Source organism: Podarcis melisellensis (assembly GCF_964234715.1).
Source record: "Podarcis melisellensis genome assembly, chromosome: 2".
Taxonomy (NCBI): domain Eukaryota; kingdom Metazoa; phylum Chordata; class Lepidosauria; order Squamata; family Lacertidae; genus Podarcis; species Podarcis melisellensis.
The window spans coordinates 69,845,007-69,860,272 of record NC_138529.1 but is presented as its reverse complement, the minus strand read 5'-3'; the positions used below and the strand labels follow the sequence as shown (position 1 = coordinate 69,860,272).

Sequence of the window (15,266 nt, the reverse complement as noted above, 5' to 3'; positions counted from 1 at the left end):
ACAGGCTCTTCATGGCCAACCAGAAGCTTTTTGGAAACCCACATGCCAGACCTGAGCACCAAAGCACTCTCCCTTCTTGTGGTTTCCAGACACTGGTGTTCAGAGGCATACTGCAAAGACACTATGGCTAGTAGCTGAATTTCTCAAATCTTCTTTGAATTTGTCTAATCATCCAAGATGGTGGTTATCATTGCCACTCTTTTACTTGTCCTGAACCCTCCTGTTTTCAGCTTCATTAGATGTCCATGAGTTCTAGTGTTATGGGACAGGGCTATCCACTTTCTCCATGCCACACATTATAGTTTTATACACTTCCATCATGGCACCCCTTGCTCATCTTTCCTCTAAGCTGAAAACTCCCCAAAACTAAAAATTTGTAGGGGAGTTGCTCCTTTCCCATGATTATCCTTACTGCCCTTGTTGGAACCTTTCCCATCTCTACAATTTCCTTTTTTGAGGTTTGGCGACTAAAATGATACACAGTATTCCAAATGCAGGTCATACCATAGATTTGTATAATGGCATCTCTGGTATAAATGATGTATAAATGCATAAGCTCTGTATAAATGGTAGCTCTTCGCTGGGGGAACTACAGTTCATTGAATATGCTTTAAATGTATAGTGTGGATCACATAAGAGCATGAAATATGAAGTTAAGTGTATGTAACCATGCATTAGCATGTGGTATTTGCATATAACATCCTATATGGGCTACTCAGCAAAATTGGACATATAGAAAGCAATATCCAGAAAAGCAAAGGCACAAGCCTGGGGGGGGGGGTTGCCTCAACATAATAACATAAAAACTCTTGTTTCTCTAATGCTGCAAAGACATTTAGGGTTTGAAACAATAAAAAAGCAAAATAATTCCAGGTGGACTTTAAAATATTTACAGTGTCTTTAGAATCAAATTCCTCTTCTTCAAGAGTAGCTTTTTAAAACAGCCAGCTTTTCTGCTTTTGCCTGGCTCCAAACAGGTTATTCTCTAGACTATACCACCTACACTAACCACACTCCTTCTGTGGTAAGCTATTTGGACTGGCAGGGATCTGCACTTTTCTTCTGTGGCTTATGCAAGTGATGTATTTAACCAGGACACCTGACATCCAAGAACATCCGGAAGAACCCACAGAGTTTGTAAACTGTGAATATGATTCAGACAAACCTAAGCATTTTCAGATCCCACTGACCAACTGGAGATTTAAAGCAGTCTTGCTGAAATCAACTGGACTTAAAAGTGCTTATATTTTTAACATGCAACTTTATTATGCATATTTCTTGCAAGCCATATGTATGGGGTGTTAGGGGAGGGGTAGCACCTCTGGTGGGGGACATGTTGTGCTCCTTTTAAGGTAGTTTGTCCATCTTTGCTCCCCACCCTGCACTAAGTTCTCGCCTGCGGCTCCTAGAAGCTGTCAGCATGCGACAGCAGCCACACCCCGAGAACAGCTGGATAGCCAATGGCTTTCAAACCCTCAGTGAGTTAGGGACTTCCCTTGCACGCAATGACAGGCACCAGTGGATTGAGCGTACAATTCCAGTAGTGGACCCAACGGTCAAGAAGGTGGTTTCTGCAAATGCTGTAGAGAGAAGTGAGGGGCAGATGGGGCTCGTCAACCTGGGAAGGTAGCCAGCCCATCCAGGAGAAGGAAACTCTGGTCCTAAACCTCCACTGCCTTGGTTATACTCATTCAGGAGAAAGACCTTGGGAGTAAACGTCAAGGACAAAATCAGTACCTGCTGCCTTGTGGGACATCTTCGGCAAAAGAAGGGACTAAGGAACCAAACCCTACATAAATCCCTAAGGTGGTTAGATGCCATTTTGTACGACTCTTTCTGGCAACTCCTGGAGCCAAATGTATTGTTCAGCAAGGGCAGCCCAGGACCTCCATACACACTGCCCAGGCCTGCATCTCGGAGAGCTCACTTCAGTGCTGCTAACACAGCAAAAACAACACATGAGGCAGCAGTTATGAGTGACTGGTCTCTGCAGCCGCAGCAGATGCTGTGATTCTCCAGCGGTTTGACTTCACCCCTGAAGGCACACGCCACTGTTTCTCAAGACAGACAGATGCCAACAGTAACAATATATATCTGGAGACATTTTATGTCCATTTGTTTTTAACTTTTGATTTTATCAGTATTTTAATGAATATTTTATATTGTTTTATGTAAGCGGCTTAGAGGTTTCTGGTCAAGTAAGCAGCATATAAATGATGTTTAAAAAAAACCCAAAACAACTTTGGCTGAATCACACATTGTATTTTTAGCTTGTGCCAGCATTGTATATGCTAAATATGAAGACAATATGGGGTTTGCATTTCCTTCTTTGTATGAACTAATTATGCATGTGGACATTGAAAATGCCGTCTTTGACCTGACTGATATAAGGTGTGTGAGAGAAAAACTCTCCGGTTCTGGCATCTTAAATGCACCTCATTAGGTGTATTTATACTGTTCAGATTGTGTCTTAATTGCCATCCATGAGAATAGTATTGAATCCAGAGGAAGCAAATGCCCTTGCAATCTTGCCATCAGAGGGTTGCAATCCTATGTACACAGTGTCCTGGGATTTCAAAGTAAATACGACTACCCTGTTACACAAGTCTATTTATGCAAATCCTTGTTCACTGGCCTTAGCATGCTTTCTCAACAGCTCTCCTAGATTCAATGGACTTGCATCTGCATTGGGTCCCTTGCATGCACACAGGCCCTAACCACACAGTAGCACATGGCCACCCCAAAGAATCTTGGGAACTGTAGTTTTTTAAGCATGCTGGGACCGATATATCTGTGTTCACAGGCCTCTTTGGGGGAAGCCATGTAAATGCAGGGTAACAGTTGTGCTTTAGATCGCATAAAGCCCCCGTGAAGCGCTGCGGTCAGGGATCTGATGTCCAGGTAGTCTGACTGCCAAGGTTGGTGCTTCTATGGCCTGGGATCCGGCTCTGGTTTCTCCCACTAAATTTAGATGATTAGAAGACCCAAAATAGGCCAGTGGCATTTAACCTACACTTTTCTTTTTGTCGGGCTTAATGAACTGAGCCCCTTTAGACTGCAGGGGTGGTGGTTTGGGTGTCTACACAGCGGACGATCTATTTACACACATAGTATCAGGATTAAAAACGCAGCATTTCGGCACACCGAGGATGAGCTCATTCCTGGAGTTTAAGAGTTTCACTCGGAGGTAAACCCCACGCTTTTCAAAGACTATGTGGCGCTGCGATCCTCGACGCGCTCGTTTGAAAAAATTACGTGTAAGGGTTAGATTGGACTGGGTATAGAAGCCTTTAAAAAATAAGAGAGGACTGGAAAAGTTGAATCTGTGTGGGTTATGCTCGATATAAAACTACGTGCTCCAAGGAAACCTTTGCAACTCGCCCTAGACTGGGCTGAGAACTTCAAACTTTGGTGCTAAACACTCTTCCCTGGATCTGCGTCGAGACGGACCTTTCGGCCCAGAAACCTGTCTCGGAGCGAAGCGCCACCGCCTGCTCCCCAGTGATGGTCCGGAGTGAAAACCTTCAGGATCGCGGCCGACTTTGCCGAAGTTCTGGCGTGTCCGCGCTCGGCCGAGAGAGGCACGCGGTCCGGCGGGGAAGGAAGCGAGGAGCGCCCTGGCGCGCTGCCCGCCCCTCCCGCCTCGTGCGCCTGTGCCCGGCTCCCTCGGGCGCCCAGGCTCCGGCGGCCCCCCTCGCTCTCTCCCGCCCTCGCCTGTGCCCCGTCCGAGGTGGACGCGGGAGGGGGGCAGCGTGACGCTTCTCCGAAAGCCGCGGAGATTGGAGGCCGCCGTGGGGGCGGTCCTGGTGCCTTTAATCTTCCCCTCCATTGGGGATTATTGGCGAAGACTGTAATCTGTCAGCCGTAGGGACAGACGCGTCGGAGCGACAGCCGCGGGATTGCCGAGCGAGCGCTGGAAACCGACAAGTTTGGCCGGCGCTGGACAGGACCTGGACTGCAGGACCGGCACGTAAGTCGCACAGAGCGGATCGGGAGGGACGGGGTGGATCCACAAGCCAAGGGTGCCTCACCTTTCTCCCGTTGCTATTTATAAAAGCCGCTATTCGGCGCGCCCGGGGGTCGAGTCGGGTGGGCCAGCGCCTCGGCGGTGCGTTTCCAAAGGAACGCTCCAACTTTACGCAGCGGCGCTTTGCGAGCTTCCTCGCCGCTAGTCCCCGGTGGCCCCCGCCAGACCTTCCAGACGTCTTTAGGGTTTCATCCTCGCTTTATTTTACTACAACGGCTAATACTTGCGTGGGTTGGGCTTACCGTGTCTTTGACGTACTCGCAGGAGTTCAGCGACGGAAGGAATCTTTCTGGACCGGACTGCTGGCAAATGGTATATCGTTGCAACGAGGAGCAAATCTTGCCATCAGCTCGCTCCTTCCCTCCGCCTCGGTTCAGAATAGGGGTTATAGTCTGTGGGGAGCGGATGTCTGGAAGAGCCCCCGCTGGGTCTTCTCTGGTCTCCTTTGGTGACCTTCTGTTGCTCCTTGCCGTGCCAGTTATTTTTATTTCTCTGAGTCTTAAAAAAAATAATGTTTTAGGTATTCAAATACTGCCTTTCATATGGTATCCCAAGGCAGTACACAATGGAAAAAAGTACACTTTCTCTCTACCAAAACTTTTTCTAGTATTACTTTCAGCTTTTCCACCATCTTTTCTCAGCATCACAGACCTGAGCTAAGAAACACCTAACTTCTGAGAAAAAGAGACAGTTGTAAAAGCCTCACACTTAGTTAATAATACCGTTAATATATTTCTTTGATGTCTAATATATTTTGAGGTGTTAGATTACAGTAGAAAATGAAGATGGAAAGAGCCATGCTTGTTTGATCTCTAGCATATGAGATTTGACAACCTGGTACTGTACTATGACAATGGAAAGATCCCGAGATCAGAGAGTAACGGTACTTTGTTCTTTGCATCATCTTGAGACAATTCTGCACCCACACTATTCCTCACACAGGGCATGATCACATCCATCTGCAGCCCAAATCATGTGGGCAGGTAGCACATTAGTGCACCTCTGTTGTGCAGCTTGACCCACAGGCACCATCTATTTGCACCAGTCCCCCGTCATCTCCAGGTGGTGTAATGCCCTAGGAAGAGAAAAATATCTCAGGGTTCTCAGTTATAAACATTAATACTTAGGCTGCAAACTTTCCAAATTTGTGTTATTTCTAAGAAATAGAAAACACTTACTCTTGTCTTCTGGGCTCAGAAAGCAGAATGGCCAGTGATGGTTTTGAGGATATTTTTTGTGGGTTTTGCCTCTGGTGCCTCTGTAGGAGCAATGGTGGGGCTTCTCCTCTGCAGTCAGAGGAGGATTGCCATTTTACCTTTTCTGGTAGCCCCTTTAGTACAGTTTTTAGAAGGCTGAAGAGGGGAGGCCATAATTTGGCTAAAACTGAAAGGAGTCAGGAGAGAGAATTTCATTAAGGGCCCCCCTACCTCTCTTCCCATTTCATACTGAAGTGACAAGAATTGGACCAGGTTACCTCTGGAGGTTCCTTCCAGGTGTAGCTAAGAGACAGTTCTGGGATATTTTCAGCAACTCTCTCCAGACTGCCTTCATCTCAGTATCAGAAAAATGGTATCAGTCTGCTTTACAGGATTTTTGTATGCAGGGCTTTTTTCCCAGCCAGAACTTGCTGGAACTCAGTTCTGGCACATCTCAGGTGGGCGCCAATGCCATTATAAGAGAACAAGGGAGAAGAATAGCACTGGTTGTAGGGATTACTGAGGTAATGTGTGTGGAGCCTTCAGATATTTGGAATACAGTATAAGAATGTTGTGCTTATTCTGTAACTGTATTTGGAGAGAAAATATTAAATTCCAACTATTTTGCATATGGAAGGTTTATGATGTATGTTTTATATGCACACACATTTTCCCTCTCATAAAGCCCACTGTAAAGCTGTTTGAATTGTCCCAAATGGAACAGGACATGCTGATCTCATTACTAAGACTATTTTATTCATATTTGAACATAATTCACTGCTAATGGCAACATCTTGGAAATGCGGAGTACTCAGAGTGGCTGGATTATCCAGGAGGATAAGAACTTGTCTGATGTTTGCTGTGTCCTGTGCATAAAGAAAACCCTCCACTTTTTCCGGCTTTAATTTTTAATTGGGCCGGGGAGTGACATATGTTTCCTAGCTCTGGAAACTGTTGCAGCCTAGATCAAATATCAGGACCTTCTGGTATAGACTTGAGCTGGACCGAGCCATGTGGAACTAGGGTAGTTTGGCATTCCACAACCCTACGGAGCCTGTGTTTTGTTTGGGAGTATGAAAAGTCTCCGGTTTCAGCTCCTTGTCGTTTGTGGCACAGTTTTACCACTGGCCTGTGAGGCTTATGGCTGTAGGCTGTTTGCTGTGCTGTCTGTTTCTAGGAAAGGAGTAGAGAGGCTGGCTTTGGTAAGCAGTGGGACATGCCTATAGGAGAGTATTTATAGAGCTTGGCCTATTAGTGCGTTTTTGTGAATGCAGCAAGCACATTGCATTCTCTGGTGGGCTCCTCACTCCCACTCTCAGCTCATTTCTTCACCCGTGCACCCAGAATAAAGGCGTATCTAGATCTCTGTATGCAGAGTCAACAATTAACCGCTCTGTGTGGTCAGGGAGGGCAGAGAAGGACCACTAAATTTACATCTGCAACAGCGTCACCTCCCAAAGTGACACACGTGGTAGAAAGCAGGCTGTCTTTTCTCTTGCATTCTGAATGGCTATAAACTTTGCTTTTCAAATTCAAATCTGCCATTCTCTCAGCTTTGAGTACACGTCAAAATTGTGGGCTGAGGCTTTGATTTGGAACAAAACTGTGTTTTTAGCAAGTGAGCTGTTGCAAAGCTATGCTGCAAGCACCTTTATGCTACACAGTGGTACCTCGGGTTACATACGCTTCAGGTTACAGACTCCGCTAACCCAGAAATAGTACCTCTGGTTAAGAACTTTGCTTCAGGATGAGAACAGAAATCGTGTGGCAGCGGCGCAGCAGCAGCAGCGGGAGGCCCCATTAGCTAAAGTGGTGCTTCAGGTTAAGAACAGTTTCAGGTTAAGAATGGACCTCTGGAATGAATTAAGTACGTAACCAGAGGGACCACTGTACATACGTGTGTGTGTGTGTGTGTGTGTGTGTGTAGGTTTTCAAGAGGCTTGGGGCAGCTTTTCCTTCTCTTCTGAACCTGGCATACATGTGCCATTTGCTATGCTATTTCTTGGTGCGGAGACTGGGACAGCTAAATTATATGCATAGCTGTCAACTTTCAGATTTGAAAATAAAGGATCAGCAGCCTCGAAAATAAGGGATCAGCAGCCTCACCTGTCCTGGGGACACTCTATGGGATATCTAACAATCTGGGATAGCAGTGGGAAGCAGCGGGAAACAGCGCTGGAATAAGGGAATTTTCCGCAAAAAAAGGGTTAGTGTGGGGTTGTCACTTTGTTACTTTCAGGTTCCCTTGTGCCTTTGACAAATGTACAGTTGGCAGAAATTCAGTGTGCACTACTGTTTCTGGTACAGGGGTGAAGTGATAGGGATTCAACTAACCTGTTGAATTTCTGCCTTTCATCCACTTGTTCTGTGTGCACACTATATGTTTAAAGCATATTTACAGCACAAAGAATTGCAGAGCTGCAATTCCCAGTATGCTTCACAAATGACAGTCACGTGCCTTAATGTGGGGAAGTAATGTGCCTTAGATGTGCCACAGGAGCCCTACCAAATCAAATGGTGGCACTCCAAAATAAAAAGGAATCAAGTTTTTTGTTTAAAGAAGAAGCTCCATCCACTGACCTACACACTTTCTGGACTGAAGAGATCTCTTTACAACTTCTTTCAAAGAACACCAGTAAGCAGCAGTTTTATATTGGCAAAGCAAGCTCCCAATGCTTCTCCACGCCGCAAGCTGATGGTCTGATGATTGCTGTTAGTGGGAAGCCCTGCATTGCTTCTAACATGGGGCCAAGATGCTTTTTATCTTGCCAAGGCTTGCATGGATATTTGTCCACTCTGCACCCAAACAAGGGCAGTGTTCGAAACTCGCATTCTTCTAGGCGCATTTTGCAATAGGGAATTTCATTAGCACAAGCACTTTCTGAGTACTGGGTTCAGTACTGTGCCTAAGATTTCAGATTAAAACTGCAGAGTAGAAGGAAAGGAGGACCCTTTTCTGTCTCCCCACTTCCAGCTACTCTCTGAAGCAGGCTTCCTGAAACTCAGCCCTCCAGATGTTTTTGGCCTACAACTCCCATGATCCGTAGCTAGCAGGACCAGTGGTCAGGATGATGGGAATTGTAGTCTCAAAACATCTGGAGGGCCGAGTTTAAGGAAGCTGTCTCTGAAGACTAGAGAAAAGACCCTCTTAAGAGTATTAGGGGGGTGGGCAGGGGAAGAACCAGACCGTGTGAAAAATGAACATAATATTTTAGCTGCAGTTCATTCATTTTCAGCTTTGTATTCGTGTAATAAAAAAAGCATGCCTAGACATTCCATTGTTGGGCCAATAACCTAGGTTTAAGGTGCCATTTAGCTCCTAGCTTTCATATCTCAGTTTCTAACACTGAACAAGGGCACAGTTGTTTGCTGTTGGAAACAATCAAAGGTTCATGTTGGAGAATAGGACGGTTATGGGTAATTTCAAGCGGCTCTTCCTGTGGCTTTTGTCATCTGATCATCTCAAAGAGCCTTGCGTTCATTCATTCCCTCTCACGTCATCCCGTCCGGCAGGCATTGTTTCATATCCCCATTTCACTGGCAGGTACTGTGGTGTGGTGTGACAGGAACAAGCTAGGCAATGGTACAGGCAGGGCAAGGGACCTAGGCATCCTTGCTGCCTTCAACGTTGTATTCTCGTAATCACGAGGAGAAAAATAAAGGCCTTTCTCCACAGTTTAGTTTATGGCATAATAAATGGCACATTTGTTTCTTATTAGTTGCACACAGTCCACATGACACCCCTCAAGGTGACGTATGGCTTAGAGTGAATATGCCACAATATTTTGTACCTGAGAAAATGCAGTGGATCCCTTTCCAGTCAGTGCATTAACTGACACTGTACTTCATCAAGTATTTTGTGAAGCTGCTTCATTCTATGAACTTTCTCTATGTATTAGGTTAAGTTTTGGAGGCAGTGTGTCATGTAACCACAGCACTGTAGCACTTCCCCAGTATTTATAACTCTAGCAGCAAGCATCACCAACAAGTCCATTCCCTCCTCTCCCATTGTTGAAAGTATGACATAATATTTCATAAACCCTTTCTGTGTTTGTAGATGTGATGTGCTTCCCCTCTCTAGCACTAGGGTGCATGTGTAGCCAGATTGTTTGAACATGTGTTGCAGCTGGAGGAGGAGGGGGGGTAGAAGTATTAAGTGAGAATTTAAAAAGAACTTTGACCACCATATGATGACTAAAGAGTCATTGGGATTAATTTTTTTCATACATGTATAACGTATTTATATGTGTTTCCTTAAACATCAGGAACAAAATTCTGAGGGTACAAGCTGTTCAATCAGTGAAACAGATTTTCTATACCAATAACAAACTTAGTCGGTCTCTAAGGTACTCCTGGAAGGAATTTTTTAATTTTGTTTCAACTACGGCAAACCAACGTGGCTACTTAACTAGACTTCCTTGCCGGGAGTGATGGATTATCCTTCCTTTTGAAGTTTGTAAGTGGGGTTTAGATACCCACCTGTTGCAGTAGTGGGTTTCCTGCATTGGCAAGGAGTTGGACTGGATGACCTTTGAGGTCCCTTCCAAACCTGGGATTCTATATTAGGTTGTTAAATACATAAAAATTAAAAATAAAGATGGGTGGGTGGGTTGTTGTGGTGGTTTTTTTTTAATTGTGACTGAGGCTTGCTTTCACTGTTTTGTGAAAAGGCCCCCTTTTTTAAATAACAAAATTTATGTACTGCTTAATTTAAAAACCTCTAGGCAGTTTACATAAAATATGTATAAGAACATACCAGTAAAACCAACAGACATAATAAAGTCTAACGTAATAAAGTTAACAAAATATAAATAAAGCTTACACTTTAAATGCAATGCTACTCAATGAACTCCTCTCCTATTCCGCAGCTTAGCCAAGACAAAGGTGCTTGGATATACAGCTTAATGCACTGAAAGTAATTTCACTTTCATCACCTCCAAAGGAATTCAGGACCCAGTTGGCGTTTTACATAGTACTTCAGATTACCTTCCAAGGGAGCAGCTGATCCTAGGATCCTCTGATGCTGTGCCGATGCACCAGGTCCAGAACTAACACCAGTATAATGTAATTGAAGTAGAAATCACTAGAGGCAACCTAGTGATATCAGCAAACCCTCCCGTGGTATCATTCGCAACTCCTCCACATTAAGCCTGCCTAGAAGGAACCCGTCAGCACGTGGCAGGAAATGTTCTGGTGGCATGACCCTGTTCAGCCCACACCGCTACTACATACAAGGCCCAAGCCCGCTGTCAAGGTGAGCCCACAGCACTTCCCTTGCCAGCTGTCCATAGAGGTACGTTAGCAACTGCTGTCTGTAGCCACAAGCACTGCAGTGCTCCCCTTAGACCAAGGAGGCAAGGCAACAGCCTGTTAACAGCACCTTTGCCAGGAAAAAGCCTGGGCCGGGCAGGAAAGGAGAGGTTGTCATTCCAGTCACAAGCGTCAGCCAAGCAAGTGGGTAGGAAGAAGCCCAGACATGGAAGCCAGTTGACCACAGGCTTCTCAGGCAAACATTACAAGAGCCCTGATGAGTCAGACCAAAGGTTCATCTAGTCCAGCTTCCCATAGAGGCCAAGCCAATGCCTCTGGTAAACCCTAAGCAGGGCACAAATAGCTCTCTGCCCATTGTCTCTCCCCAGAAACTCATTCACTGGCATACCTCTGAAACCAGGAGGCTTCGTTTTAGGTTTCGCCAGAAGCGGCTTAGTCATGCTGGCCACATGACCCGGAAAAACTGCCTGTGGACAAACGCTGGCTCGCTTGGCCAGTAAAGCGAGATGAGAGCTGCAACCCCAGAGTTGTTCACGACTGGAGTTAACTATCAGGGGTCCTTTACTTTTACCTATCCCCTCCTGAAGCTGCTTTTACTTAGCAGAGGTGACCATCTGGGCTCTTGTTCCATAGACTGACTTGTAAGGTGTGCTTGGAGAATGGGAGAAACCTTCTCTAACCCACTTGCTGTTTTCCCAGCCGTAACTTGCCTTTGAACTTCAAACAGATCTTCCGATCCCCCATGCTATCTGGGTGAAAAAGGAACAGGTCAGATGGCAACCCTGCTTCCTTCCCTGTTGCCCTCCAGCCGATAACTCAGCGCATGATGGCCTTGCATCTTCTGCCTCAGTACCCTGGGAAGCCCTGTCATCCTATCGGGAGGTTTGTTTGTTTTCTTACAGCAGACCCTTGGAAATTGCTTCCCTCGCTGCAAGCACTCGTATAATGCTGGCGCAGAAGTAAACAATGCTTCACTTGCACCACACTTGAGCGGCACCTTTAACGGGAAGGAGTGCGCGTACACTGAGCAGCCACAGCAGCCCTTGAGGGCAAGGGCTGTCCTTGCATGGCAGAAAGGCAAAACCTCATTGCCCGCAGCATGCAGAATACTGCAGCTGGAAGTACATAAGCTGTGGAGCAAACAAACCAGTTCCCATTTGGACTATTTTCTTTGGCGGATGCATAATAAGTAAACCTCTTAGCTCACAAGATTGGTTTGTTTTCTCGGGGCATTGTTTTCAAAGCTGTATTATGCCTGGCAAGATAGTGAAGCAATGCATTGTACAGAATTGGGTGGCTGTGCGTGCATGCGCCCCCCTCCCTGCTAGCTGTCAATTTTTTACCCAGATATATATGTCCCGTCACCTCCATTTCTTTCACCTCCTTTTCTCTGCCAGAGCTCAGTGGGCAATCCAATCAAAGGACATCTTTGGAGAGAACAATAATTTTAAGGCACTTAAAAAAAAAATCTTCTTTAGGTTATCATAATGCCCCAAAGTGCAGTGCTCATGTTTTGTTTTTAGCACACGGCTGAATACTTTCTGCAAGCTCTGCTCCACTGAGCTCTCCCCCATTGGCATGGGGAGCTACACGCACAGGAAGAGCTCATTTTCCAAAGGAGGAGGAGGTGCAGTTTTGAAAAACATCACCAACTGGGAGGGGATGCTGACACACAGAGGAGCGAACAGGATTTGCAGCAAAACTTTTGTGCATCTAGGACTGGGGTGAAAGATTTTTTCAATGTTTCGGATGGAGCTTGGGGCTCCATTCAGTTGAAAATTTTGTTGTATCATTTGCATTTCGAGGCACAGGTCTGGGCTTTCCAGGTCCGTGTCTGAGCGCTTTCCCCACAAAAATCTGATCTTTACTGCTGAAAACCCAAAGTGGCATGTGCTCTGATTCAGCGGTGAAGGTCAGATCTTCCTGGGGGAAGTGGTAGGGAAGGGAGTGCTCAGAGACAGACTGGGAAAGTGTGGAACTGTGCCTAGAAAGTGTGGGGGCAATAGGTAGGTGTGGGAAAGTTATCCTAAGAAGACCCTGCTGGATCAGGCCAGTAGCCTGATCCTTGTCCACTACCCTGTTCTCACAGTGGCCAACCAGATGCCTATGGGAAGGCCACAGGCAAGACCTGAGTGCAACAGTTCTCTCCCCACTTGTGATTCCCAGCATTCAGAGACGTACTGCCTCCTGAAGTGGAGGCAGAACATAACCACTGTGGCTCATAGCCATTGGTTCCTCATTACTCAAGATAAGAGGCTAGAGACAACCAGCTTCCCAGACTTTAAGGAACTACCTGGCAAATGGTTGTCTCTATTTGTACTGGTGATATAAAGCATAGCAGGTACTTCTGTTTGCATGCATGCCGTCTTTTATCCCTCCCTGGTTAATAAATGCTGGAGTAGGGGGTAGGGTTAGGATTCAACTAAGTTGTTGCATGCATGGAACAAGGTCCACTCAACATAATAGGACTCACCTCCCTCCCATGGCCTCTGTGCCCCCTAAATGTGCTCTGGAGGGTTGGGCGGAACTCCCAGAACTATGGTGGAACTAAGGACATCAGTAATTTCAGAAGAGATTTGGAATTAGGGTGCCCCACATTGTAGATCCCTAGTTACGGGGAGCTGTGTTTTGTGTTCTTCTTCTTCTAAAGCCTTGATTTCTGTGCACACCCCAGTTGGTAGATGGCTTGAGCTTTTTCCAAAGGGCAAATTGGGACATGAGGAATGAGTTCCTGTTTCCATCTCGGCTCCCATAACTGGAGATGAACAACTGAATTGGAGCAACGGTCCTGAGCAAAAGACAGGCCCTTCAGTTGACTTGGTATTTCAGTGTGGAAGTCACGCAATGGCACAGCAGAGTCATTAGCAGCAGATGGACGCCACTGTGGAACTGGGAGTCGGCAGTGCAGGCCAAGGCCTAATTGCGTATTGTTTTCACTGTCAACTGAACATTGAGAATTTGAGTGGTGAAAGAAGGCATTTCGGAATTCTAGTCTTCAGAATAAAACCAGAGGAGGCATGGAAGGATAATGGACATTGAAGGTGGGTGTGGAGGAGACAGTGAAAAACGGCTGGACTCACTATGTGGGAGTTTACGTGACAGGTTCCATTCAAAAACAATAAATTATGACTCCCTTCCACCAGCAGTATTTTCTTAAACCCTGTGGGTGCATCTGTGTATCTGTGCCACATACAACTTTATTTGACTTCCTTCCTTGTGGCTAGCTGCATTCATCATTTGTAGCCTTAAGAAAATGAATATTAACTGTTTTAATAAAGCCATAAGAGGCCCTTTGGTTTTCACTGAGTCTTTATGAGCACAGCTCAGAATTTAATGGGGCTTGTTTCTGATCAAGGCTCCACAGAAATGGTTTTCGATTCCTCTTAGAGACCCTCTTGTCCTGCCCCTTTTTGTTAATCATTGCTGTTGTCCCTTTTTGTTCCCTCTCTGTGGAGTTCTACGGCCGCTGTGGCTCAGGGTGCCAACACACCTCTTCCAAAGACCACCAGGGGCCTTCTAATAGTTGTGTGCATGACATGTCCTCATGGCTTCTCCAGTACAACACTTCACTGATGGGAGAAACTACACCTGCCCAAATGCCCCCCCCCCCCAGCCAGTGAGCTCTTAACAGGTCATAAGTAAGACCAAGCACTAGCAGTGCTATTGGGCCATCCTCTACCTGAAATCTCCCTTGAAGCCCATGCAAAGATGCCTGCTGGATCAGACCAGTGGCTCATCTAGTCCTGCCCCCTGTTTCCCACAGTGGCCAATCAGACACAGAAGCAGGGCAGTGGAATTTGGATGCATTCAGGTCTTTCCAAATCACCCCATTTAAGGTGCTTCCTGCCCCTTACCCACCTGCCTGCAAAAAGGTATCCAAATGTGTTTTAGCCTCTCCAAAACCAACATTTTAAACTTGGGGATATAAAGGAGTTTGGAAGGTAGTTTTAGAGTGGAACGGTAACAGGTGGGGAAATTGTTGAGCGCACACCCTCCCTCTGCCCTTTTTCCTTCGCAATGTACCCTCTAAAGCTGCTTTTTCCCCTTGGGCTTTTATATGCTCATGCACGAGATGTGTAGCCCTGTCCTAAAATGGAGATCTGAAGAGATGCATGCTTTCTTCTTTCATACCTCTCAATGGCTCCATGCGGAGGCAAATCATTATAGCCGCAGCAGGCCAAGTGACCTCTGCTTTGAGATCAGGTGGCTGCCCATAAGTTTGTGTGTTAGGTCACTGAATAAGTCAAGAAAGAAGGAAAATATTGTCTTAATAATTTTCTTATTTGAGAGCAGGCTCTTTCTGCAACCTCTCATTTCTGATTCCCACCTCGCTTCTACTGAAACTCTTTGAAAACATGCCAAGAACCCCGATTTCTGTGTTTCTTTCTTTCTTTCTTGGCGCCTACTGACGTCAGCTTTACGCTTGACAAGCAAAGATTTCTGCACCAAGGCACATGCCATCCAAATCACATTCGGGATGCTGGCAGGCCACAGGAGCTTAGCAAGCCATAATGATGGGCCAGCAAGTACCGTATCCCTAGGGCACTGGACTGGAATTCACAACCTTTGATTTCCTTTTCTCCCAAAGGTCACTTATTCAGTCTGCATAGATCCCACTCTTTGTAATCGGGATTATACAACATCTTCTTTCTTGCCAGTGTCTACTGAGAACTATAAGTCCTTGATGGTCTGGGGACTGACCACCTCCCTCTAGTAATTTATCAAGTCACCAGACAGCAGTTTTGAGTCTGCCATCGCTGCGGCTGGCAGTA

General features: G+C 46.0%; 1 protein-coding gene across 3 annotated transcripts in view; it reads left to right on the top strand.

Moving 5' to 3' along the window:
* Positions 1-15,266, top strand: part of SLC38A3 (solute carrier family 38 member 3) — a 160,868-nt gene that overhangs the window by 81,832 nt on the left and 63,770 nt on the right. Inside the window, exon 1 of one of the 3 annotated variants that reach the window (XM_081900306.1) lies at positions 3,830-3,970. The exons of the other annotated variants lie outside the window; for them this stretch is intronic. The gene's annotated coding sequence lies outside the window, so the exon portion shown is untranslated. Of the gene's footprint in view, positions 1-3,829; positions 3,971-15,266 lie in introns of those variants that run through there. 3 annotated transcript variants of the gene reach the window in all.